At 46.0% G+C, this 17031-nt stretch overlaps 1 pseudogene across 1 annotated transcript; it reads left to right on the top strand.

Annotated features, from left to right (window-relative positions):
- Window positions 1-4910: 4910 nt before the first annotated feature.
- On the top strand, window positions 4911-8505 carry LOC149343716 (dynein light chain roadblock-type 2 pseudogene; annotated as a pseudogene). The gene is made up of 2 exons (XR_016282721.1): window positions 4911-5071; window positions 7815-8505. The product of XR_016282721.1 is annotated as a dynein light chain roadblock-type 2 pseudogene (transcript).
- The last annotated feature ends 8526 nt before the right edge of the window (window positions 8506-17031 follow it).

Here is a 17031-nt window from a genome sequence, read left to right as displayed (position 1 = left end):
GTAGGAATGTAGGGGAGGAATATTCCAGCATCACAAACTGGTCAGAGCCACCTCACATTTACTAGAATGGCATTCAGCCGAATTCGTCCTGAACTTTACATGCGGGAAGTTGCCAGATGAAAGTAATGATGTCTTGGAAAGGTATAGCAATAAAAGTTTTTGGAACGGGCACATTCCCACAAGGGAAAACAAGGAAGTAAGTGCATAACAGGCCCGCCCAAGGAAGTTGATGCGAGAAAGCCCGCCATCTCGTTCATGTGACTTCCGCTGTGGTCGGGAACCAACACAAGCCTGACCTGTCATGACAAGGCACAAGACCCAAAAAAAAAAAAAGGAAGATGCATATCTGTCCGGTTTGGTGATTACAGAGCAGTACGAACTGAAAATGCGTCAGATGAAATAATGAGACGGCATTATGCGTACATTAGCTTTCTGATGGCTACAAACAGGGCCAGAAATTGAGCGAAAAAATTTGGGGTGTAATTAGAGACGTAAATGTTCGAGAAATTTTGAAAGCTCTGTAAAAAATTTCTTCTCCTGGTTTTCTTTTTTGAAAAAAATATGCCCGGTTTTGCATTTCTTCGACCTTATTGATTAGTTCGGCAATATATAGACCTCTACAGAGACATGAATATTGAAGTTGTGTCTACACATGGCTAAAACATAATTGCTGCTAGAGGTCATTTGGAAGGTGACTAAAATTTTCTCTAAAATACCTAAAACAGGAGTTGCTTTACTTAAGGCATAATTAAAGTACCTAGTCCGACGCAAGTCGGAAATAAAGAAGACAAAGCCACCTAGATGCTGAAAATCCGTGACTGACTTTAAGGCAGCATCGTGAGTGTTACATGTACAGAGAAGGCAGCGACGATTTCTTGTAAAGGCGGCGTGTAGATTTTTCCGGTGTGTATTAAGCTGTAAGTCATTTTGCATGCCTATGTAATCACTGGCATTGTTAATTACCCTTAACAAAACACAATCATCAGCGAACATATGAAATCATTATGCAATGCCATCTGCAATGTCCTTTATACAAAACAAAATCAAAAACGACTCAAGGTCTGAGCCTTGGGAGACTCCGGAAGCGACAGAAGCGTAACTTGAAGGAAAATAGTTTACATCCAGCGATCTCTGCCGAAGTGAAAGGTGTTCCGTTATTCATATTATCGCATTATTATTTTGTTTGTATGCTGGAAGTTTAGAAGTAAGGGAACCATGCAAAAAAAAACATCAAATGCTTTGCTGAAATCTAGAAAAATACAATCAACGAGGAGGCGTTTACCAATGGTCAAAACTAAATCGCGGGATAACACTACAAGCTTTGCGATGCAAGAAAATCCTGGACGAAATCTATGTTGAACTTATGATTTTCTAGGTGAGTAATTATAGCGTATGTAAAGCACGTGTTCTATTATTTTACCCGCTATACTTTTTAGAAGCGCCGACCTTAGTTCCGTACGACGTTACACGGTTCACTCTTATGCATCGGCGCCACCCGCGCTAGTTTCCAATGAGCAAGTATAACAGCATCGTTCAGGGACTCCTCGAAGAGTCTCGCAGAATACAAACAGAGCGTATCCGAACAATTCTTGTTTGTTGGTGCAGGTACAACATGGGAGCCGTATACGCCGTGATCAGTTAACGCTATTCGTTAGACACTGGACGCGTGCTACAGAAACGGCGAAATTGGACAAACCATTCAATCTGAGTTGTATATATGTATATACAACATTAACAGTTCGTGAGTGAGCAGCAACGAATACGGATGCCAAGCAACGACTGAAACACTCAGCTTTCGATTCGTCATCCTGAATAATGGTCGTATGATTTTTCAAGGCGGAAATACAGAGCTGTCATCGTTGCCACTCCGGCGAACGCACCAGCAAAATTCTTCAGAATCTGCTACCAACTTTTCCACGAGATTGGGAAAGTAACTATTCTTACCAAGGCGGCCTTAAATTTAAAGTATAGATTTAGCTTTATAGGTAGCGTAAAGTTATCGGGCGAAACATTACTCTTGAATTTAGCATGAACTCGCTTCTGGTTTGGTTTGGTTTGGTTTGGTTTATGGGGTTTAACGTCTCAAAGCGACTCAGACTATGAGAGACACCGTAGTGAAGGGCTCCGGAAATTTCGGCCACCTGGGGTTCTTTAACGTGCACTGACATCGCACAGTACACAGGCCTCTAGAATTTCGCCTTCATCGGAATTCGGCCGCCGCGGCTGGGATCGAACCTGCGTCTTTCTGGTCAGCAGCCGAGCGCCGTAACCACTGAGCCACCGCGGCGGGTCTGAACTAGCTTCTGGCGGTGGACGATGGCGAACAGCTTAGGATTAAACTAGGGTAAGCCTTGAGCACGTTTAGTTGACAAAACTTGCGCTTCATGTAGTTCACTTAGTTTCTCTTTAAACAGAGTGCAAAAATTTGCACCGTTTGATTTTTCTGCCAGCGTGACATATGTGATAAAGTAGGCTTCTTATGCTGCGTACATTGCCTCATAATCCGCTTTACCATACAGATAATGATTCTGTCGGATATTTTTTTTTGGGGGGGGAGGGGGGGGGAGAAAATTTTCTCTAAAGATACCAGCTACAAAATATTATGGTCCCTGACAACTGGTAACACTTCCACGTTTGATAAAGCATTGTACATGGTCTTTTAACATCATTTTCTGATGCTTCGTGAACGTACTGCTCAACTGTAAATTGCTCTATTATGTTAAAATATGTTGAGTATATGCTTGTTCGTACTCTTCTCGAGTCGTTGAGCAAATAAATAATATCAGGGAGATTAAAACCAACTTCTAGTAAAACGCGGTCACTGGGTATAATCTTATAATTTCAAGAGCTTCATATATTTATAGAAGTGCCTGAATTTCAGAGAAAGGAGGTCGATAAAACGGACAAGAAACTAATCTCCTCCAATTTGGTAACTACATTTTGCAAAAATTGATTCGGCCTCAGAATCAGGAAATTCTAACGCAGCATATGGAATTCTAGAATGGCTGATAATGACCGTGCGATCATGGCGAAAGCAGAGATGGCTCTCAGGGAGAAGTTCAGGACGCGATATAGTTATTTTTTTTTTTTGCATCTAAGACAATTTGTGGCGTAAGCATTGCAATCAAGGAAGTGGAAGTTAGCTATTTTGTTGCTTAGACATCTGAAGTAGGTCAATAAAATTGACTGACTTTGCGGCACCTGACCCAATATGAACTGTAAATGCCTGAAAAAAAAAAAGAATAAAGTGTGCGACGTTTTATCCAGGAAAGAAAGCGTCTACTTCAGTTCAATTGGTTTATATGCGAACAGCATATACTTGAAAACGTTAGCTTTGGCACGTTGCACGTCATAGCCATTTACATTAGAAAAATTAAACTCATTGCCTTAGTAAGAAACTTCCCTTTTGCTATTTTACTCCCGTAAAAGTGAAAGTATTTTTCGCCGCACGTACTCCTCTTTCCTGCTTACAAAAGCCGGAATAATCATTAGCTTCTCTCCGGAACGAGCTACCCGCTGCTGTAGGCTAGTAGCGCTCGACAGCTGAGCCCAAGGGCGCGAGTTCGAAACCCACCACGTCACTCATATGAGGAAGTTTTAAAACAAGGGGACCCTATCGATTAGGGGTATGGGAAATACCAGGGCGCCAGTGCGCGCACACAGAACAGTAACACAGCTCTAGTTATTGTCCTGCGCATGATCACTGGCGCACCGCTATTCACGCTTCCCCCTCATCGATAGGATCCCCTGTTCTACAACTCCCTATTACGACGGAAGCAAAAGGCAAAAAGTCCATGCTTAAGGATCCTTATATGGTTGAAATTAATCTGAAGCCATTCACTATGGCGTCTGTCACAGCTCGCGCAACTAGGGCCGAGTTACGCTGCATAAACCGTTTCAAATAACTATAGCGCAACAAAGACGCATGCGGTTATTTATTCGTTTAGGGGGAAAACCTCAATCATTCCGTGTTAAGCTACCGCCTCTCTTTTTTTTTTTCAAAGCAGGAGTGATTTTCTAGGAGAGTAAATAACCACCAAGGAAATAACCATCAGTTGAGCACACGCTGTAAACAACACGCGTAAACATGCATAGGCTTCTGACCACCTCAAGCGCACAGAACTGTCTCTAGTTCAGCTGCTGATATTCCATCACTTCAACGCCTTGTCTTTGGAAGCTTCATCAAGAAGATATCAAAAACAAAATTAAATTCAATATGTCTACCCGCTCAAACTGCGGGCCACCTGGTACGACTGTAGGCGTGTTCTTTACCCACAAAAGCAGCGCCCAGAGCTGCCACACTTCGATCACTACGAAGGCCGGCGCTGCTTCTGTCACGGGAAAACTGCCCCCCCCCCCCCCCCCCCTCCCCCTCCCCTGGCAAGAGCCGAGTGGCCTACGAAGCCCCGTACTATACATACCTCGCCCACGCCTGGCATACCCGGCGGATAACCGTCCCACGCGCATCCTCGGAGCGCTCCAAGTGTCGCGCCCGTACCTTCAATCTCCCCGCGTGTGCGTGTGTGTGTGTGTTTGTGTGTGTACCTGTGCGCACGTGGGAGGAGCGTGTGCGTCTCTCTTTAACCGCCAGACGTGTGTGTACGTGAGCTCGTACGTGCGTGCACGTGTGTACGTGGCGTACGCGTCGTCGCGTTCAGCCGGATACCGGTAGATTGAAGACTAGCCCCTCCTCACTCATTCTCCCTCTCCCCCCGGTCATGCATACATGATTGCAGCGCACTTGCAATGTCAACCATCTCTCCCTCTTCTTCTTTTTTTGCTTATGTAACTTTGTCAAAATACGAAGAGAACCGAAATGCACACACACACACACACACACACACCACGCCCCGTAGGAAAGGAGCGCGGCCGCCGAGAGGTGAGGGTATAGGAAGTTCGATCGCCAGGAACCCGCCTCAAGGCGCCAATGCGACGCCTCACCAAAAAAGTCGTCCCTCTTCCATCGGTCGCCTGGCTCCAAGTTGTTCGCTATTCCGCGAACAGAGTACTCCGCTTTCATTCATCATGCGGAGAATGGAGGTATTTGAAAGCGCATCGTCTGACAGGCTCCGTAAGTAGCGGTCTCCGTTTCTCTTTTCTGCTAGCTGCGTAGATGGAGACCTGTAATAGCCAGGTGACGATGAGCTCACTTTTCGTAAAAGTGATCCAATAGAACAGGACATCGATGTTCCTTGAGTGATGCTACAGCGAAAACGAATGCTTGTTTACTTCGTCATAAAGAGTGTCCGAGCTAAAAATTTCCATGGGCAGCTAATTAGAATAAAGTTAATTTGAATATATTAATTAAGAATGCTAACTTATCATGACTGCTATTTAAGGGGTGTATTCGTGACGAAATAAATGAGGAAGCGGCTCAGCGCAGCTGCTGTAGGCATTTTGATTATGATCTTTAGCGACAGTCAGAAAATTCGTACTTCAACGATCGAACGCCTTCGTCGCAAAGAACAGAACAGCGGCTGGCCTCTGACGACCTGATGGTAAGGCCAGTTGGAAAAAAAAAACACGAATGTACGAAATACAAACGCGCACAGCCAAGTATGATGCGACGGCTGTCGTTCCGGTTGCAAACAAGAGAAGGCTCGAACTAAAAGGGAAGAAATGTGAAGAGATAACAAAGCCTCCGGCGTATAATACATGAGCTAATGTTTAACGAATTCTCGGCTGACAGTTTACAAGACTGCGTGCATAGTTTCTGGGACAATAACAAACCGAAGTTCCCAGTGCTCTATGCTATACTATGCTGCACCTGGTAAAATCTGCTTGTGCTTTCGTGTGTACATCCTTGAAGTATGCCCTTTTGAACTTTCAAGGTACCTCCTTTTAACACGCAAGCATACTCAATCTATCAAGCCTTCCCGGCCTCAAAATTTAGTATAAAAACATGAAGTATGGATATGGTTGGCTGATAGAGTATTATTTATTGTTTTTATTAGCATATGCCTTAATGTGTGTCATCACTCTCCTGCTTATCGGGGCAAACGGCATATCACGTTTTCTGAAAGCAGGTTTTCCGCCCTGTGATGGTTCCTGATTTGGAAAAAAAACCACAGTAGACAGATACGATTGTGTTTTGGTACAACGCTTGTTACTGCTGCCTGTACATACCCCATTCTCATCTGGGTTTCAAGACGCAAATCCGCCAATGAGCAATTACTCCTTTATTACACCTACATAGAGAGACAAAGAGAGAGGGCGGAAGCAAGCCTGAAACTATTCTCGACTCGTTTGTTTCATTGCTCGTATTCGCTCACCACCCGCCATGCTGCCCTTTTCCTTCATGGGTGACAACCAATGGGAGAGTAAGAGAAGCCGAGAAAGCGCCCTTGCAAAATTGTTTTAGACAGTCTATAGACTGTCTATAGACTTCTGTCAATAAAGACTACAGTCTCTCTGTAGACAAATCATAGAGAACAGTTTAAAGGCAATACAAATGCTATAGACAGTCTATAGACAATCTATGGATTTATGGCCGCACACTTTTAGTATACTTTTGTCTATAGACAGTCTATAGACTATGAATAGACAAAAAGAAATATCTATAGGAAAGTAATATGGTGTATAAGAAGTCTATAGACTGCCTATAGACCATTTTTATAAGGGAGAGGCTAGAGGCGTTTACCTGTATAAGCAGATAATCGAGCAGAGGTTCAAGATATAAAGCAGCGAAGATGAAAAGCGAACATTGGAAGGAATTTAGGGGAAGTATGAGCAAAAAATTAAGAAAAACAAGGCATTTCCGCAGTAATACTCATTAGTGTACGAGAAAGATGTCCAAGTACATGATGCTGAACAGTGGGTATGGGCAAATCTTCAATCTTCTCTCAAGGCTCTTTGTCTTATTGTTGTTCCTCTTGCAGTATGTTGCTACTGTTGCCCTTTGTTGTTGTTTTTAGAGCACACCCACAAAAAGGGAAAATAGAACGAAATCAGAAAACATTTCAGAACAAAATGCTGCTTATATTTTTCATTGAAGATTACAGGATCCGAGATGTGAGCAGAGTTGTCAGGAAATCTATTCCAATAAATGATTGCACGGGGCAGGGCTGATGAGTTCAAAGCTGTGATTCTTCCCGAAAGGCGTTTGAAACTGAGATGATTATGCAATCGGTGAGATGTGCGGGTCGGTAATGCAATAGGTAGGGTGGAATAATGATGGGTGTAAACAATTTTATGGAAGAGGCAAATCACTGGTATTGCTCTGCGAGATTCTAAGAACAGGAGGGACAGTGATACCTTGATGTTAGTTGTGCTGGAATGTCGGCTGTAGTTTCGAGCAATAAAGCGAGCGGCATAATTTTGTACGCGCTCTAGGAAATGAATTAAGTAGTCTTAATGAGGTGACCAAATTGAAGATGCGTTTCAAGTTGAGAGCGAACAAATGTTTGATACACGAGCTGCCGCGTAGGCGCATCTCTAAGGCTAAGTTTTAAATAACCGAATGCACGGGTAGCTTTGGCATGTGAAACGATCACAAAAGAAGAGGAAAAGCTGAATTTATGGATGAAGTTTAAAAAATGTAAAAGAAGGTGGAAGACGAAATAATTTTGAAATCTGTAACTGGCAAATTTTCACGCTGCTAGCTTTATGGATCTCCTCTTTCCTTACAAGATCCCTAACTTTCTTCGTCTTCCCGTTGCTTCAGAAGCACTGTGCTGACGCGGCTATATAAATGCATGTACTAAATATGTCCATATTTAGAGCACTTCCGAGTAATTCCAGGCAACGTTCACTCCGTGTTCCAATGCACCCACGAGTCTGTTTCGATGTTTTTTTTTCTTTTGTTTTTCTTGCAGTCTTAGGTATGAGACTGTGAAACAGCCTTCTTCCAGCGGCGTGCACCATTGTGATCATCATCATTACTACCTTCATTACCGCCTCGAGCTAAGCGCTCTTCGCGGCGGGGCCGTAGGAACACCGAATTTCCACACCGGGTCCAGCGCGCAAGTTACGCACGTTACTCATCTTAGCCGAGATGGCGTCATCCGCGAGCAACGCCCGCAGCAGCGGGGACGGAAGCGGCGGCGGCGGCGTCGCCAGCGAGGAGGTCGAGGAGGTGTTCCGGTCGCTGCGCGGCCACGGCCGCGTGCTGGGCGTGATCGCCACCACGGCCGACGGGGCGCTCATCAAGTCGACGCTCGAGGACGACAAGGTGACCGAGCACTACGCGCAGCTGGCCGCGGGCCTCTGCGAGCAGGCCCGCAGCGCTGCGAGCGACGGCGGCCCAGCCGACGAGCCGACCTTCTTCAAGATGAAGACCCGCCGCCACGAGATCGTCATCTCGCCAAGCAAGAAGTACACGCTCATGGTGCTCACCGAGGTGCCGCCGCCGACGGAGGAACAGTAGACTGCGCAGACGCCCTGAGGACACGCGATGTGTCTCTCGCAGTGAACAAGCAGGGACACTACCCTTTTGCTAAGGGTGCTCTGTGAAGTCAGATATGGACGGGAGCGCAAGGGTCAAAATACAACACAGTGGCATGCGCAGCGGTCTCTCGAGTCTTTTTACCGTGACGCTTTGTGTCGACATTATCCAACTTCAAGCTTCCTCATCATCAGCCTGACTACGTCCACTGCAGGGCAAAGGCGTCTCCCATGTCTCCCCAACAAACCCTGTCATTTGCTAGCTGCGGCCACCGTGTCCCCGCAAACTTCTTAATCTCCTCCACCCGCCTAACTTTCTGCCGCCTCCTGCTATGCTTGCCTTCTTTGGAATCCACTCCGTTGCCCTTAAGGACCAGCGGTTATCCTGCCTTCGCATTAAATGCCCTGCTCTAGCATGTTTCTTCCTCTTGATTTCGACTATACGAGGGGGTACCCAAAAGAAACCGGACTTAATTTTGTTTGAACTTATTTGTTCACATTTTAAGCACAGACCTTCAATCTCCTTCAAAGTATTCCCCACTTGCAATGATCCGCTTATCGAATCTTTCATTCCATTTTTCAAAACATTGTTTAAATTTATCTTTTGTGATGCTTGACAGTGCCTCCGTCGGTTTTTTCTTCACCTCAGCAACATCAGCGAAACGCTTTCCATTCACCTATTTTTTCATTCTAGGAAACAAAGAAAGTAGCACGGGGCAAGGTCGGGAGAATATGAGGGTTGAGGAATAGGGGTCATGCCATTTTGGTCCACAATTGTCGTAGAGACAGGGCTGTGTGAGCAGGGGCATTGCCATGATGGAAAACCCAGTCACCCGACCGCCACAAATCTGGCCCCTTCCACTGCACACTGTTGCCTAATCTTTTCAAAACATCCAAGTAGAAAGCCTGGCTAACTGTCTGACCCTGCGGAACAAATTCTCAATGGACGACTCCTCTCACATCGAAAAAACAAATCAGCATTGTTTTGAGGTTTGGTTTCACCTGACGAGCTTTCTAGAGGCGAGGTGAATTTGAAGTTTTCCATTGGAATGATTGTTGCTTTGATTCAGGATTCGATTCAGGAACACTTGAGTTGTCCGCATAGCATCGTCCTTGTACGTCTTTCTTAATATTTCAAAAGTTTCCATTCAACTTTTTCCGAGCAAAAATCAGAATTTCACCGGCGCACGCTGTTCCCGAAAATCAGCCATTGCAAAAACAACATTCACACAAAACAGTCGTCACTCTAAAACTCTGCCTAAACTAGTCTGACCTCCTTCAACGACGGCACTCGGCTTACTGACTCTGGAATGTTCGTTCTATGCGCTCCTAGTGGCAAAACGTGGTACCACATAAGCTTTGCCGACCAAAAAATTTAGTCCGGTTTCTTTTCGGTACCCCCTCGTAGATGTCATTAACCTGCGTTTGTTCCTTCGCCCACTCTGCCCGCTTCCGGTATCTTAACGTTACGCCTATCATTTTCCTTTCCATGGCTCGCTGTGTTGTCCTTAACTTAAAGGTGCACTGAAGAGGAATCTGAACTCGTCTTTTTGCCGCGGAAACTCGATCTACACGTTCATAGCATTCTTAGAAACTGCGACTGTGTGGCCGATTTCCCTAATTAATCGAATTAACGCCCGACTCCCGCCTTTTTTTTTTTTTTGAAGTCTCCCTCGTACGGTGGGCGGAGTCGACCAACGCGGGGAGTGCCTTTCAGCCAGCTCCGTGGAGGCTTTGCTTTCGCTTCATTTTGTTTTTTAGGTTTCCGCGAATAAATAGTTTCATTTGCTGATAATATAACCGCAAAATAAGCCCGCAGAAATAAAAATACGCGCGGACTATTTGCTTCTACGGACTACTACGTATTACTCCGCCGATGGCAGAGCGGCAAGCCGCCACGGGACTGGGTGAAAGGCACTCCCCGCGTTGGTCGACTCCGCCCCCCGTACGAGGGAGAATTAAAAAAAAAAAAAGGCGGGAGCCGGGCGTTAATTTGATTTAATTAGGAAAATCGGCCACACAGGGCAATAAATCGAAGCTTCTAAGAATGCTCGGAACGTGTAGATTGAGTTCCTGCGGCGAAAAGACGAGTTCACATTCCTCTTCAGTGCACCTTTAAGCTGAACCCTCTTCGTTAGCCTCCACGTTTTTGCCCCATAGGTGAGTACCGATAAGATGCAAATGTTGAATACTTTTCTACTGAGGGATATTGGTAAACTGCCATTCATGATCAGAGAGAACCCGTCCTTGCGCTCCCCCGCCCCCCTCCATTCTTATTCTTCTAGTTTTTTCCCTCTCATTATTCGGATCAGCGGTCACTACCTGCCCAGTAGACGTATTCCCTTACCACTTCCAGCGCCTTGCTACCAATTGTGAACTGCTGTTCCCTACGAGACTGTTCAGCATTATTTTGGTCTTCTGCATGTTAATTTTATCACCAACAGCTCTGCTGTGCTCACTGATCATGCTTTGCAGCTCATCTCCTAGTGACTTAGCAAGGTAGCGTCATCAGCGAATCTTGAATTACTTAGATATTCCGCACTAACTTTTATCCCTAACTGCTCCCAATCCAGGCCTCGGAACACCTCCTGTAAACAGGCGATGAACAGCATTGTCGAGATTGTGTCTCCTTGTCTCAGCTTTAAGCTGAGGTGTCGCAATAGCTGCTGTGCCGGAAGCCTGCGGCCGCATTTTGTAACGTTTTATTCCGATTTCGATATATTTAGCCGTCTGCCACTGGTCGCTGTTTCCGGTGGCACAGGGCGCTGCGGATGACATCACGCTGGTCGCGGGAGAAGCGCTCCCGTAATGTCACTTTCGTATTCGCGCCACACAATATAGGTATACCCGGCGGATGGGCGCCGCAGTCAACGAATGACAAAGCATGATGACGCGGTCTGCATGCCTGGCAAGCCCTATATGCGGTACCTCCGTCTCGGGGAGAGAACTGTAGTACTCCTGGGAAGAATTGGCGGAGCAGGCTCGGTCGGACTGATTGTGAGGTATATGTGCTGAAGGCGACGGCGCCGCAACCACACGGGCCATGCGTGTGACTGGTCATTCCCTTCTACACCTGCACTTACTTTCGACACGATTTACGTCACGGTTTAAGGAGACCAATAAGAAATGAGTTAACCGTTACAAAATGCAGTCCCTGTTTTACACACTCAAGGATATGAATGATACGTTGTAGCAGGAACAGCTATCAACAATTGGGAGTTTTAACATAGCAGATATGAGATGTGTGCCGGTTTACCGGACGTCGGCTGCGAAAATACTAACATACAGGGTTCTCGCGGACGCCGGAACCGGCTGTAGGAATCGTCCGCGCCGTCATCTCCTGCGCTGAGTGACTTGCTTATCATGCTGTTTAAAACTGCCTCTGATGTATAGCTGCTTAGGCTGCTTAGTTTCAGCGACTGTATTTCCAAGCAAATCTAACACATCTCAGACTACCTGAGAAGCCTGTCCGATAGAAATAAACACCCAGCTGATTGAGCGCCACGAAGTTGTCAGCTATGTCCGGAATCACAACGTATATCTATCTTAAATAGATATAACCTTCGAAATAGTGTGGCATACTTTGGCATGCTCTTTTTAAAAGCACTCACCAGCTATTAACGAATGGCCGCCTTCATACGTGGACTGTGAAAAGAGAAAATAATTTGGAAGCTTTTGTTTTATTCTTTCGGTTTTCTGCGACACGTACACACTAAGATCTTCTAAAAATACGTCGCCGTTGAAATGACGTTCCATCATAGCACATTCTCGCATTTCGATGGAGAGGCGAAATGCTAGAGGTCCGTGTACTGTGCGATGTCAGTGCACGTTAAAGAACCCCTGGTGGTCGAATGTATCCATGCAGAACCCTCCACTATACGGCGTCCCCCGTAGCCGAAGTCGCTTTGGGACGTTAAACCCCCGAACACCAATATCAATCTTCTGAATGTACTCGGATTTTGTTAGGGGCGACCTCTCAGGTGCGTTGGTAAACTAAACTACTCCACAAACTTTCGTTTACATGCATTCCTATGGGCCGCACCTCCTGCTGTTACCCCCACCCGGGGCAGCAGCACCACCACATTTTGCTTACGTCACAGATCGGTACTGGTCTATACCGGAATTCTGGAAGCCGGCTGCGCACGCGCAGGTGCCCCACCTGGCACCGTATCTGGGACTGTTCATGCGCAGAAGGCATCCGGTAATCCGCTGCACGTCGCAGCTAACATGTCTCTGCTAAGCTGAAGCTCTCTATTGCAGCAAGATATGTTGTCGGAATTAACACTGGATCATGTCGGTCCTGCCGCAATGGTTCAGTGGCTATGGCGTTCTGCTGATGGGCAAGAGGTTGTTGTATTGAATCCCGGCAGCGACGGCTACATTTCGATAATGGTGAAAAACAAGGATGCCCGCATGCAATCCGACGTCAATGCAAACCCCATGTGCATAGTATAACTTATACCGGGACCCCGCGCTACGGCGTCTATCATACCCCACGTGCAGCTTAACGTGTGTAAGTCAAGTCCACAATCTTCACAACTTTTTGTCGCAAGCGCTTCCAAAAGATGCAGTCGCTCTGCTGTCATTTATCACTTGTTATATCACGTCTGCCGTAAACACGACTTGCTTTTAGTAACGGTTTTTGAGATGTGGAGGAAAAGCACAGTAGAGGAACAAGCATATAAGAGCAGTTATTTGTTGCTACTTGCCATGTACGTTTGATAGCGCAAATAGATGTCAAAGAAACGGGAGGATAAAGCGAGAAAAGCCTTGAAGGAGCTATTTTTAGACACGCGCGCTTGGTTAATTGCCTTCAGCCCAACACTTAGCATATAGGTGACGGTTTGTGGCCGTAACAAATGAGAAGTTAAGGAGGTAAGAAAGACGGCTACGTGAAGGCTTAAAACATCTACCTGCATAAGCAGCTGATAAGGAAAAGGCTCAAGAAATAAAACGATGATGTTAAAAAGTGAACAGAGTACGGAACCAAGGCGAGGGATGATAAAAGTGCAGAAAACAGCCAATAACAAGGGCTGTGCACAACACTCTAGACATGAATACGTCTATATGGGAGTAAAAATGCAGTAACCTGTCCTCCAATGCACTGCCTTTTATAAAAGGGAGTGCGATAGAGGACAGTTTACTCCCTTTTTACCCCTTTCTTTTTAGAGAGGAAAAACCTTTGCGTGTACAAGAAAAATGTCCACGCACTAGCCACGAAGCTGTGGAATCAATGTCGGTTTCTAATCTTTTTTGCCCCACTGCTCTTTCTTTGTTTTCTTTTGAAATGACACATATCCGACACGCAGGTTTGGCCAGGGTCTGGCATCGCATCCCGAAGGAAGAGAAGGAACTCCTACTTACAGATCTATGAAATAACCGGAGGATAAATGGCAGAAGAATTTGGCAAGATTATCGATAGTGGAAAGAATATTGCAATAGTTTTGAAATAAATGGGACATACGTATATTTGAAAGCGATATTAAATTTGCTGATTGAGGTTTCCTTGCGTATTTCCATAAAACGTCCTGAATCCTTCATCAACGCTTGCACTGACACAGCACTTGATGATGAAGCAGCACTTTGGTGATGACACAGTTAAATATCATGCAAATTTGCTTATACTAATATAGCTAGGCTGCGAGTAGTTTCTGCGAAACCGTCAAGATGCGGGGGCAGCCTGTGTTCCAGCGCACGCACGCACGCACGCACGCACGCACGCACACACACACGACCGTTGTAGATAAATCCAGGACACGTTCCAAGCAACACAATTTATGACGCGCTAGAAGCATCACGTCGACTTCGCGCTACCGTAGTTTATGGATTGCTTGTGTGTCTAGGTTAAGTGGCTCTCGTAGAATCACGAGTGCTAAAAATCTTTTCAAAGCAGCAGTTTTCGGAAGGCACCCGTTATACATGGTTAGCAAATGAGTATTGAACGGTGAGTTGTACACGGTCAATACGCAGCGCTTTCATAGCAGCTTCCAGACAGCGCAGGTGGCGATGACTTTAGAGTTGCCCCTATTCCATCTAACAATGCTGTCGAGAAGTTCCCATTTAATGCGCGACCATAAAACGAGCCCCGGCGTTCGCCTCCACAAGTGTTCCCGCAGACGAAGGTACTTCGGCAGTTTGGAAAACTCTGCCCTCGTATCATGTAGCAGTTTTTCTAATATGTATGTAATATGTGTAAGTAAGGCTTGATTTTTCAGTTAATGATGTAAGCAAGGGTGACTCACCTCTTGCCCGTGTGCGTAAAGCGATCACGCTATGTTGCGCCTGTCGTCTGTAAAGGCATGAGAAGCAGCACGCGCGTAGCGATGTATCGTTTGCTTTCGATGCATTCCTACCTGCATTTGCACGTTCCAACCTGTCCGGAGGTATGCAGTCGCAGTCTCACACCAGTACTGTAAAAAGCTCAGCTTGAACATGTTCTCCGCAAAAACACAAATCGGAGTGTCCCTTGATAGCCATCGTTTCTGAGAATGGTTGCTGGAAAAAGTCGTTAACATCTGTCCTACAGTCAAAGCTACAGCTTTTATCAACTGATGACCCTTACATCATTTGCAGCTCTAATCAATTGGTCACATTTTTGAATGACAGTTCTAAGAAAGGCTTTCATGGCTTCTCATTGGACATTAAGGATCTACATTAACCCCTACCGCACAAAGCGCTAGTAACCTGTACGCTGACGATTACTTGGTCTTGCTGGATGGTCTCAATGATGGTTCTGCTTCCACTGCTGCTGTTGTTTCTGCGTTTAAAGAGGGCCTCCAACCTCTAGCTTTAACATTTGAAGCTCCTGAAAATGATAGAATACGCTTCCTAGACCTTACCCTTCGGTTCTCAACGCATCATGTCTGCTGGTGCTATGAGCCCAGAGCCAAAAAATTCCTCCTCCCCAATGATTCTGCTCATTCCGAAGTGGTAAAAACGGGCATCATCAGTCTGTGCTTTACGAATGCCATTCAGAAACCATGGCACCACCTTCAAACCCATAGTTTTGACATCAAGTATCGCGCCTAGTAGCTGCTGGATACCAACAACAGTTGTGCGCCGTGGCCTGTAGTCCGATCAACGAGACAACAACAACAAGACAATCGTCCTTCCATACATGGATGGTGTTAGCCACAAACTGAGGAAGACTGCCAGCAAGTATTGGAGTGGAAGTTCTGTTCTCTGCACCTGTAAAGCTCGGTAGACCGTGCGCGAAGGTAAATTCCGAAGAGGCATCACCTAAGCGCTGCCCCCTAAAACACCGTGAACCCTTCGTACCGTGTCAGGTAGGGGTTGTGTGCAGTATTTCTTTACCCTGCGGCAAAAAGTATATCGGACAAACTGGAAGATGTTTTAATGAACGTTGGATTGTGCATCTTCTTTTCTTCAAATTTAAACAGCGCTAACTTTTCAGACGAATACACAGATAGACATGACAGGACGGGCGCCCGTCCTGTCATGTCTATCTGTGTATTCGTCTGAAAAGTTAGCGCTGTTTAAATTTGAAGAAAATAAAATGCATCACCAACTAGCCCCGCAACGTGTTTTACTAAGCTTGTGCGTCATATATGCTTTGCTGTGCCAACCAAGCTATGAAGGAGGCTGTCTAATGCAGGAGTTCATTTAACAACTACATTTTCATCTCTCTGTCCGCACAATTATGTCCGTTCGTCGGTCAGGCAACACACCATCTCAAAAGCACGCCATAGAAGGTCACCTTGCTGCGCACTGCAGAGGGTGCCAGTATTGTACTCCAAAGTTTTCGATGCACGTGCCGGTAGTAAGCATAAAGATGAGGACACCAGATAAATCGCTGAAGAGGCGCTGAAAGGGGCTCTAATTAAGTTGCCGTATTCCTGGGTTGTTAAAGCAAGCCGCTTCACGGACGTATTGTCCAGCAAGAGCTTCTTTAATGCGCTTTGTAGAAGCTGAGTTATCTGTAGTCAAAATTTGAATTTCAGCATCTTCGCGCCTTTCCCTTTCCTCTCGTCAATTTTTGCACGCTGGAAGGTCGGCGCTCCTCCACACAAAGAATCTAACCAATAGCCACCTCTCAAATTGTATACGCAGATGCGGGCGACGGAGGAGGGTGTGATCATGAAAAAGTCGTCGGGAAGGGCTCGCCAACTTTCAAGTGTGATTGTGGGTCCTCTGTGTGTAAGTGTAACATTTGGCTCAGGTTTTCATGATAATGCCATGTAGTGACTAGGCGAGTTGATGCGCTCTCACTGGAAGGTGTTCCAAAGCCCCTTTTGAGGTTCCTGGCGAAAGTCTTTCCCAGCCCAACTGGTTTATAGAACAATTTACAGTTGGTACCAGTTGGAACCAATTGGGTTCCAGCGTGTGAACTGATATCAAATTGATATCGAATTGATATCGATGGAGTTGTATCTTGGACACGCAGTCACGTCGCATAGCACACGGGCGTTTTAATGCGAAGGCATTACTCGTCCCATTACGAGCAAACCCGGCGGCGTGTGTTAGTGCGTCGGTGGACTCGCAGTTGGTGCATAAAATGCCAGCGATGGCAAGAAAAATAGATTGACGTCATCAAGCCGCCGTATGACGCCTACAGCAGGCCGAGAAACGCCACTTCAGACTGTTGTCGTTGTTGCGACTGAAAGAAGAATGAAAAGGAAAGTGCACGGG

The sequence above is a fragment of the Amblyomma mixtum genome, chromosome 5 (genome assembly GCF_055824585.1).
Source record: "Amblyomma mixtum isolate Tamu chromosome 5, ASM5582458v1, whole genome shotgun sequence".
Lineage (NCBI taxonomy): Eukaryota > Metazoa > Arthropoda > Arachnida > Ixodida > Ixodidae > Amblyomma > Amblyomma mixtum.
The sequence above is the reverse complement of the archived record's forward strand: the minus strand, read 5'-3'. Positions and strand labels throughout refer to the sequence as shown.